At 42.0% G+C, this 11,185-nt stretch overlaps 1 long non-coding RNA gene across 1 annotated transcript; it reads right to left on the bottom strand.

Annotated features, from left to right (window-relative positions):
* Nucleotides 1-2,129: 2,129 nt before the first annotated feature.
* On the bottom strand, nucleotides 2,130-10,638 carry LOC132210127 (uncharacterized). Its single transcript, XR_009446331.1, has 3 exons — nucleotides 10,448-10,638; nucleotides 10,255-10,341; nucleotides 2,130-4,706 (listed from the first exon to the last, which is right to left on the bottom strand). It is a non-coding gene; the product is annotated as an uncharacterized LOC132210127 (long non-coding RNA).
* Nucleotides 10,639-11,185: the final 547 nt, after the last annotated feature.

The raw sequence follows: 11,185 nt of genomic DNA on the forward strand, positions 1-11,185 counted from the left end.
GACCTATTAATCACCACTCTCAGTCTTCTATGTGATTAACAATCCTCATTCCACACATATCTATTATCCATCACACTGTGAGCTCCTGTCTTGTACAAGAATCTTTATTTTGTTTTAATAAGAACCATATAGAAAACTAAGTGCAGTGTACACAAGTTCCCCTTTATCAAGTCTGCTTGTTATGTTCTCAAGGAACTCCAGGAAAAATTTACATGATTTTACAAGGCAAAACATAATTTTCCTTTCACAAAACAATGTTGAATCTAATTGCATTAAGCTTTTCTAAATGTCCTGCAATTCCTTCTTGAAGAAGGGACTGAATGGTCAAGAGGTTCCACTTTTCTGCATTGGTCCCTTTTTGAAGACAGTTGCGACAATGGAAGTTCTCCAATCTTGCTGAAACATTCCTACAATCCAGAGAGTTATGGAATATTTCAAACACTGCTGCCAGCCACTCTGCTGCCACTTCTTTTAGAACTGTGTAACAGTTATTGTTGACTTGTCTGCCGTTATGCCTGTATTTTTATCAGAAAAGGTATTCTTTTGGTTTGAGACTCTAAGTTTTCTCCTCGTAACTTCTTCCATATATCAATGAAGCACTTACGATGTCTTTACTTTTGAGGAACGATGTAAAACACTGGTGTAAATTACTTGCTTGTCCCCTGTATTCCCCAGTCATACCCTGCAGATGTACCACACGTACTTTCGTGACCTTCTTCTTCAAAGGGTGACATACTCACCTTGAACTGTTTCTTATGTATGCATGGAAAATCTCTTGCTACTTGTTATGTTTTAATCTTTCTTTCCGATGTACTTTCATAACGTGTTTTCTTTCTTTTTGCTTCACATCATTTGCTTCTGGCTCCGAGAATAAGCATCTCATTTCTGGCCTACCCTAGCTCTCAACAATTTGAATACTTTAGTTTGTGATGAATGGTATCCTTGGCAGCCTATGTGAATAATGGGCAGTTATTCTTCTTATCGAGTCCATCCTTTTGAAAAGAAACAATCAATGCTGAGCATTATGGATTGTCTACTTAAACTTCTGTCGCTGTACATTCTCTGACTTTTCTGTGGTTCGATTTTCATATCCTGCCTTCGAGCAGTTATAAGACAAAAACCTACAATTTAAATGTCTAGTTCTTTGGAATCATTCAGGGGAAACTTCCACATGTGGCTGAGCACATGATCAGCTGAGAGTGACTCCGTTTTCCCTGTTTCTCCGTTTCTGTCATTTCTGTTCAATGATGCCATATTCCAGAGGGAAGCCTTGGGCATGTCCTCCTTTTCCTTCCAAGAGAAATTTCCCCCATTTCTAGTGCACAGAGCCTTCAGCTGGGGCTGACCCTTCTCCTGTGTTTCTGTTTTCATCCTCTCCTCTTCTCTTCAGCAGAATGATACCCTTGTCCTCACTGTCCACTGCACTAGAATCCACATTCAAATAATCATCTTCCGTCACTTCCACCACTTCCAGCAGGACAATACTGACACGCAGCAGTTTAATGATTCTCAGCTTAGCCCTGCCAGCATTCTATACACTAGGCAGCCAAGAATCAAAGCCAAGGGAGGATACAGAGGAACAGAAAGATTCCAATTCAAGAAAGAAACAGACAGTTAATTAAATGAGAACATGTTGTGGAAATATGGGAAAAAAAATGGATGGGAGTGGGTCTAACCGAATGGGTGAGATCTTAGAGGGTCCCAACCTTAATAATGGCAGCATTAAATAAAAACAATGCCAAAACAACTGAAATGACACGTTACATCACATTCTGACTCTGCCTCACAGAACCGGCCCAGATTCCATAAATGGGACAAGATGTGAACTGAGCATGGAGCATATGTTAGTGTATTGTTCAGTAAAGTGGGCTCTCTGCCCAGCATAGACAGCATTGCAAAACTTTGCCAGTACGTTGCTACTATACTAGCACTAGACAACTACTGAATTTAGGGAACATTGTAGCTCATGCTGTAAGTGACAGTAAATGGGCATCCCATAAATTTATATGAGTACTTATGTTAATGTATATATTTATATCTGTGTCTATAGCTCCATTGCACAAGGGCAAACCAAGCGGGTGTGTGTGTTTGTGTGTGTGTGTGTGTGTGTGTGTGTGTGTAGGGGGAATAGGGCGGTTGTACATGTCCAAATTTGAGCCACAACACACATGGAAGAAATCAGTTCATGCATGAAAATCTGACAGTGTTTTGTGAATCAATTTAGACAGACTGAGCGACATTTCATGGATAGATGTGATTTTGTACTTGAGAATATTAAAATAAAATCACTACCAGATCTGAGAGTAATATTGTTCAGTGCACACAGGAATTACACATGGATGGGATTTTTGTGAGTTCAGATACAAGCTGTACAGGATTGACCAAGGCCTACTTAGGCAGGTTTGAATCTGGGAGTGTCAGCAGCAGATTATTCTCATCATATCATAGAATTCCCTACAGTCTGGAAACTGGGCATCTAGATCAAAAAGTCCACATCACCCCTCCAAAGATGATCCCACACTGACACATTCCCTTAATCCTGCATTTCCCCATTTCTAACCCACCCATCTGAAACATCCCCGAATATAGCTGGCAACAAAGCATGGCCAATCCACCTACCTGCACACCTTTGGACTATGGGATGAAACCGGACCACCCAGAAGAACCTCATACAGGCTCAAGGAGAACGTGCAAACTCCACAGGTAGAATTGAACCCAGGTCCCGGGTGCTATGAAGTAGTAGAGCGAACCACTGAGCCATCGTGTCATGAACAGTGTCTGGCATGTTATAACACCAATTAAAAGGGATTCCGGTTCAGATCTCTGAATCCAGAGATGTGGAGACAGGCACCTCAGTGTGTCCAGTGCGATACCGCAAACAATCCGGAAGAAATTGGCGAGACCCCCAGGGATAGTTCTCTTTTCTTTGTAAAGGGCAGGGCACCCTGGACTGGTTTGACCCTGAAAGAGGGGCCCATGCCTTGGAAAGCTTTGTGTTCCCGATGGCATCTGGTGAGCTCTCGCTGGCCCTTGAAAATCTGGGAGAGATGGTGTAAATCTTGCGCCGGACTGAACCCATATGTGCAGCAGGTGTCCAAAATTATTGGCACCAAAAAGACTGTGTTTCATAGCTCAAGGTTTAAATAGCAGATCTGACAAGCCAGTAAAGTAAATTTTGAGACTGTCAGTAGTTAAAATTATGAATGATCAGGGACCAGCTCATGGCCAAAATAATCACTGCCATTGTAATTCAACTGTTTCAACCTGAGATATTGGTTCATGATGGGATGGAGTCAGTGGAATTTGTAACCAGAACAGAAGACAGTAACCTCCATACTCCCAATATTTAAATAACAATTGTAGGAATGCAACGAATCACAGCAGAAATGGTATGGCTCAGTATAGAGACCCACGAGGACACTGCCAGTAGCAAAAGGGAGAGAGTTCATGAACAAGTTCACTGATACAGTTAATACTGTTTTGAAGCGGAATGTCTGGACTCAGAGGCTTAGCAGGAATAACAGCTAAGAGTGTAGAGTAAATGAAAAGAACAACAATACAGTTGAACAAGGCATATAGAAATAAAAATCGAACAGTGAGTCTTACCAGCAACACCAATGACAGCAAGGATAGGGTAATAAAAGCATTGAATAATGTAAAGCGTGCATTGTATCCGCCCTGGTAATGACATCCCATCATAATGTGTAGAAAGAAGCCAAACATATGCAGATAAACTCCTGTCCATTGTTGCAGCATTCCAGTCTATTGTTCTCAGATTCTGATCCATTGCTGGAGTATTTGAGTATAATTTTCTCAGACTCTGACCTCTGCTCCCCTTCTCTCTGGAGCTGCTGATTCCTGTTAGTGTTGTGGGTTATGCTCCCTCTCATACTATGGGATAACACATCGAACGGAGTCCATTTATCATTAAAAGATGGAACCATCCATTTGGATAATTAGAATCCATGGAGACTGAAATTAATCACAATCACTGAACAAACAGATTCAGTTAACACCCTCTTTACATGGTTTTTCATATCACAATAAAAGGGAATATTTATGCAGTCTGGATGATAGGAATGAAATTGCTGAGGAATGGACCATAAATCTTCCCATCTTTTTAAACTTTCTTGCTTGCATATAATAGTAGTACACTGCACAGCATGCCCCACTCTGTTTATAAATGGAGATAGGGATAAAATAACAGACAATGCATAAAATGACTAGTGGGGACATTTCTAGAAGTCATAAAGCAGGATAATAATAGTTATTGCTCATTGACTTTGCATGATGCTTCTCCTATTATTGAACACGCTGTTATCAAATCCGTTCATGGCCTTAAGAAAGTCTATTAAGCCTGCTGCTCAGGAACAGTGAGAAGCAATTCCACCCCATGTGCCTTTTACAGAGGGATAGGAAGAGATCATTCAGTCCACACTCGCCAATTACCACTTGAAGAAGTATAAAGCTGCAATGTTGGCTCATTTTGCAGCAGGTATCATTCAAAACATCGGGAAGTGTTCCTGCAGTTTTATGAGGTCTTACTGAGAGGAAACCTGGAGTCCATTGTGTTGTTTGTTTTTCTGTAACTCAGGCAGGAGGAACATCTGTCAGATCCAGTTTCGTGGCTGTTAATAACCCAGCCATTCATTCTCTCAAGTATGTTACACAGGAACAGGAGGAAGCCATTCAGCTACTCAAATCTACTGCAAAGGAAGAAGAAGAGGCCATTCAGCTTCTCAAGTCTGTCAAATCAGTCAGCTTACTTGCTCAACTACAGAGAGAAAAAAAAACTTCACATTTTGAAAATGTTTTACAGAAACAGGAGAAAGGATTTTGGAGATAGAAGCTGTAAGTAACATGAATAGGCCATTCAGTCCCTCAATTCCAATCAACAAGAGCAGCAGGAGACCACACAGTTGTTCGAAACTGTTACTCAGATTAGGAGGAGGGCATCTATTTTCACAAACTTTGTGCACAGGAATAGGAGGCAGTCAATCAACTGCTTGAGAACAGTACACAGGAAATGTCAGAGGCCAGAGAGCCCCCAGCATTCTGTTTCCCAGGAAAAGGAGGAGGCAACTCAACTTCCTACCAGAATGATGCAATAGGAGAGAAGGAGACTTGGCTTGTTATAAACAGAAATATATCAATACGTTGCAGGAGTGAACCATTAAATCCAGACCCACTATTCAATAAGGCCATGGCTGATCTGATTGTGACTCCTCGTTCTATTTTGCAGAGACTCCCCTCTCTGCAGTGTCTCCTCCATTTATTGGCCATGTCTCAGGGAACAATCTTCCAAAGAACTGCCTGTCTCTTCAGCATGAAGAAAGTGCCCTTTCCATCCTCACTTTTAACCTGATCTGTATATTGTCCCTTACTACAGACCTGTGGAAAAAAATGTACAGTTCTATAAGAAATCGACACTCTTTTTCCTTCAGCATTCCCGCATGCTTCTGGCCCATGGGAATAACAGTATTACAATAGATGCATGGCTGCACACACATCCCTGTGGTGAGATTGTTGCAAGCTCCTGCCTCTAAACTGGTTGCCAAACCTACAGTATGTTTTGGCTCGTCGCTACTGGCAGTTTTCGTAAGCAGCTTCTTAAGCAGGCAAGTATACATGCCTAGTATAAGCCACCAGAGTCAAGCTTTCTTTTTCTTAGGGTGGAAGCGTCAGTTACCAGGGGTTATAGATTTAGAGTGCAAAGGGCCTGTTCCTGTGCTGTAATGTTCTTCTTTATTGTACTTTGTTCTTTATTCTAAGCAAGATAACTAGCTAAATAATAATGTGACAATGCAGATCCAAGGATGGACCTTCACATTCAACCACCCGTTCCACAGTCTTATCCTCCATGTCTGAACATTCAGTATTTAAGTTACGTCCTCTTTCTCCTTTGAAATGATCACCATCAGTTTAGGCTACTTATGCATCAATTTGATGCATATCCTTGCGAGGTCTTGCCATGGTATTTGAACATGTCTCAGTCGGGGTGGGCGTTGCTTGTAGGGCTTGCCACAACTGAGCCCAGTTCCAAATAGCTGCCAGAGATGTTTTAATAGAAGTGTTGATAGTCATGTCCTGGGCAGACAGAACTTCTGTAGTTTATGCAAACTTGATTGTAGCTGCATCAGTTAAAGAATGGTCCTGGAAGTCGTCGCTGGGAAAAGGACACTTCTTGCACTTTTGGATGTAGAATCAGATTGACATGGAAATGTGAGTAAACCCATAACTGGAAACAAAATCAGTACCTTGTCCATATGCCCACTGGATATTACAATCAGAGTAATTGTGTAGCCTAAACACAGACTGCAGTACTGAATACCCCTCACATAAGCACACCCACTGATGGGCATGAGGGAATTTGGTAATGTCGAGCCCCACTACACTAATGTCCTTCCAATGGACTGTGCATTGAAGGTCATGCTTCGAGGTGGCCTGGAGAGAACTGTTTCCTCTGCCCATGTTATACAGCCTTAGCAGAGATAGGTATGCTGGGGTTGTGTGATACTCGGAGGAGGATTGGTGATAGTCATTTGCTCCTGAACAAGTGGTCATCATGCCAAGCAGCGTATGACAAATTTTGTAGATTCAGGGAATATTCTTAGTTGATGGGATGTTGATCCATATGGATAACAGTTCAGAAGTGACTCAAGAAGGGTCAAACCCATTCGGTTAGGCCAACAGTTGCACCCACAGATCTGTATATAAAGCGGATCCCAGGAATGAACAAAGGATTCCCGCATTGTCATTGTCCCATTATTAACAAAATCAATGAGAACATTCAGAGCAGTGGATGTGAGTTTGCTCGCTGAGCTGGAAGGTTAGTTTTCAGACGTTTTGTCACCATTCTAGGTAACATCATCAGTGAGCCTCCAACGAAGCGCTGGGTGTTACGTCCCGCTTTCTATTTATCTGGTTAGGTTTCCTTGGGTTGGTGATGTCATTTCCTGCATTGGTGATGTCATTTCCTGTTCTTTTTCCAGGGAATGGTAGATTGGTTCCAAATCAATGTGTTTGTTGATGGAGTTCCGGTTGGAATGCCAGTGCTTCGTCGGAGGCTCACTGATGATGTTACCTAGAATGGTGATGAAACGTCTGAAAACTAACCTTCCAGCTCAGCGAGCAAACTCACACCCAGAACCTCAACCTGAGCTAGAAATCTTTTCAAAACTCACTATTCAGAGCAGTTTTATTTAAATTGTTAAAAGTGAGAGTTTTAGTCAGAATTTCAATCCTTCTTCTTCTAACCTAGTGGCTATTTCTTGGAAATCTACGTTATTTTCCAACAATACCTTCAACTTCTCTTTCAACACTCTGAGTTTTCTTGTAATAGCGAATTATCTGTGGCACTACCAGCAGAGGACCCCGTCCTGAATCGTGCCAGAACCCTCGCCTCTGCCTGGGTGATCCCTGCTTTCTCACCATTTGTATAAGGGGCATGCCTCCAAGGGCAGACTTAATCATTTCCAGAATTAAAGCTTGACCTGATGCATCAGTACAATTGTGTGGTAGTTCTAGACTAAATTTAATTAGTAAATAGGTTGTAGTCACTGAAGCGGTGAGGATAACATATTCATTTGCATCCATGAGGATCATACCATTCGCCCCAACAAGGATAATATGGACCTCAGAGCAGTTGAGGAGAGGACCCATTGCGTCACAATATGGCAGGGACAGTTGTTCCCTGATACAGTTCATTTGGCAGTTCGTATGCCATTAGTAAAGTGAGCACATATCTGGCATTCAATAGTATGGCTAAAAAGTTGGAGGGAGTCGATGCTCCAACAGATCCATATAGATCTGACCCCGGCAAGATGAAACTGGCATGTGTTTTGCTCACACACAAGATTATAATAGGATTTGCATAAGTGTTGTTACCTTTGTACACTGAAGATGAACATGGTATTGCAGTTAAGATCAAGGACGGCTGCAGTTGCCTATTTTCAAAGGAGAGGGGCACCACATATGGCTTTTAGCCTGACTACATGTTAACAGTGGATAACCATCTGCACGGGATACATTAAGAGGATTTCTATCAGCTACATATAAGTTCCTGGCAGCACAACTCACGCCCTTATTTCCCAATCAATTTTTACTAATCCTTTGTATATATCCATAGTCCTTGAGTCATCAACATTACGTCAATGGTTTTGGAGCACTGTGTGCCCCAGTGTCGATTCCTCAAATGTATATTCCTTGGACGGTCATTGTGACAGTAACGAACAGGGTCCTGTGGAAACACAAGGCAAACACACATGGCCGTGGCCTTGCCAACTCTGTTAATTGTTCATTTTCAGTTGTGACGGGTGTCTCCATTTGCCTATCCCAATTTTGACGACCAAAACTCCACAATCACCGTTGACAATCACCTCATAGTGGCCACCCTATTTTGAACTGCGCTGCCCTTTTGGATGCAGTACATGAATGAAGATTCCTTCCCCCAGCCCTTATCATCGGGCGTGCCGAGACATTCCCTCTTGTTCCCAGCCATGAACCTACTGTACCTGATTCATCTGGTATTTCAGCTGTTGGAGATGCATGAAAAGTTGGCACATACCTTCCTAAATCTGTCGTTTTGAGTTGATCATTTCTGGTCCCCCCCACCCAACATTGCAGGAGGCCCATGGTGCGACCAGTAATGAATGGGAAAGGAGTCAGTCCTTTTAGTCTGCGAGTTGTTCCTTGAGAAGCCATTAGAATGGCTGGTAGGGAAATGGTCCATTTAACCCCTTCTTCAATTATTGCCTTGGTGAGAACATTTTTCAGTCTTCTATTCATCTTCTCTACCATCCCCAAGTTCTGAGGGTGGTAGGGGATATGATACCTTTGAGTTATTCCCAATACTTTAGGCACTTCCTTCAGGGTCTTGCCAGTGAAATGGGCTGATTGGATTGAATCTATTTGCAGGGGAACCGGCCACCAAGGTATTATTTCTACTGTCAGTATTTTTGCCACTGAGGTTGCAGTAGTCTTTTATGGGGAAATCTTCTACCCATCTGGTAAACTGGTCAAAATATCCAGAAAACATTTTTTTTTATTCTGACTTTGTGTAAGTGGCCTTATGAAATCCATTTGAATGTGTTTCCATGGCCTCTGCGGATGGGGCTGATTGTTCATTTTAATTTTAATTCCCTGTCCTGGTTCTGTCTGTGCACATAAAGTACATCTTTGACAAAACTTGGCTTTGTCTCTTCACATTCCTTTCCACCAGCAGCAATTAGATATCACCTCTATCGTTTTATTTCTACCTATGTGTGCTAATCCAGGTAAACATTGTATAATGTCTGCTGGCAGAATGTGGGCGCTACCACTTTGCCTCCTTTTCTCCAAATAGTGCCTGATCCTAATGTTGCCCTGTCTTTTATTCATTCCACCTTTTTTCTTCTGAACTGGCCATTGCTTGTAAATTTAAAATTTTCCATTCATTATCTCTGGCTTCATGCTGTCTTGCAGCTGCTAACATTATATCTTCTTGTTCTAACACTGCTTTTGATGTGCTATCTGTATAGCTATTCCCTCTCTGCCCTGGTGATAATATTTTCCTATGTGCTTTTATTTTTAATTATTGCTGTTTCTTTCAGTACAGTAGATGATGCCACGAGGTCCTTGACACCAGGTCTCCAGCACAGAAGAAGACCAGTCAACCCATCAGGTCTGCACCAGTTAAACTCACGCTTCTGGCTGTCCCTGTTCCAGCACTTGGCTTATGGCCTCACCAAGTTTAGCAATGCAAGTGTACATCGAAATGTATCTTAACATGGTTGAAGTTTTCTGCTTGTTTCACTCTGACAGGCAAGGAGTTACATCTTCCCACCATTGGCGGTCTGGGTGAAATACTTATTCCCCACCTTCTGCGATTTCTCTCCAAAACACGAAGACAGAGAATAAAATCCCTTCTTATTTGCTTTCGACTCGCATTCATTGTCGGCAAGATGTCAAGCTGCGCAGAGATACCACAATGCATTTCAAGCTCATCACCTTTACCACTCGCCTACAATTGCAGAAGTACAGCAGCTACTCGCCTTTCTCCCTATGGAGCTGAGGGAGCGTGAATCATTACAAGGTTTGTTTGAATCCAACCACTTCTCAGATTTCTAAACAGTTAAATTCAGTACCAGGCGGGTCTGTTTGTTTCATTCTGATAGATGGGATAAACATTCATTGAAAAACAAAAACATAAATTTCAGGGAAAGCTCAGCAGATCTGGCAGAGAATCAGAATTAACATTTCAGAACTCTGTTTTACCTCACAGGTACTTCCATTCCTGTTGAGTTTCTCCAGCAGTTTTTGTTTCTTTTTGAGATTCCCCAAATCTGCAGCTCTTTACGTGAGCTATGAAAGCAACATAGAAACATTTTTGTGGTTACTCACTGGATAAGGTTTTCATTTGGGAAACACTTCCCAAACCGCATTAAAAACACAAATCTGCGTAACGTACAAAAGTGGTGAAGTGAAAACAGCAATCACTCTTGCCTGGGTACCCTTGAACGTTCGCCCTGTTGTTTAACAATTGAACACACTGACTGATTGTGTCTCAGAGGTCAGCTAGCAGGAGCTTGCACGATCTCTAAAAGTAGGCTGTTAGTGAATGCAAGCTTCAAACTGCCTCTCTTGGAATGGAAAATCCTCTATCAGGTTTACGTTTCCAAAAGAATGCCTGGGACGTTCGTTGTGCAGACATGGGAATTTTGCCAGACTTCTTTGGGAATATTACAAGCACAGTTGATAAAGGCAAGTGGTAGATGACGTGAATTTGAATTTTTAGCAGCTCCTCAACAACGAGCCACATAAAATATCGATGACAAGGTAAGAGTTTATGCTGTTAGGTTTAAATGAGCAGAAAATATAGAATCGGGATTAATGTGTATTTTTCAAGGTGGAAAGATGTGATTTCTGGAGTTCCAGAATGGTCAGTCATGGGGCTGCAATTATTTATCTCTGTATTAATTATTTGTCGGAAATGTACAACAAGCACAATGCTGGAGGGCACGCCTGGAGCAGCACCAGAAATACAACAGAAATTGTTGCCAAATAGCTGACTGAAATGAGTGGAGAGAATCTATGGAATTCAGGGCCATGGAGGATGTCAATGTTCAGACTGTACAAAACTGAGATGAATAGTTTTATGAGACCATAAGAGCATAAAACAGATAAGTGGAAGTAAGGCCATTGGGCC

Source organism: Stegostoma tigrinum, chromosome 11 (genome assembly GCF_030684315.1).
Source record: "Stegostoma tigrinum isolate sSteTig4 chromosome 11, sSteTig4.hap1, whole genome shotgun sequence".
NCBI classification, from domain to species: domain Eukaryota; kingdom Metazoa; phylum Chordata; class Chondrichthyes; order Orectolobiformes; family Stegostomatidae; genus Stegostoma; species Stegostoma tigrinum.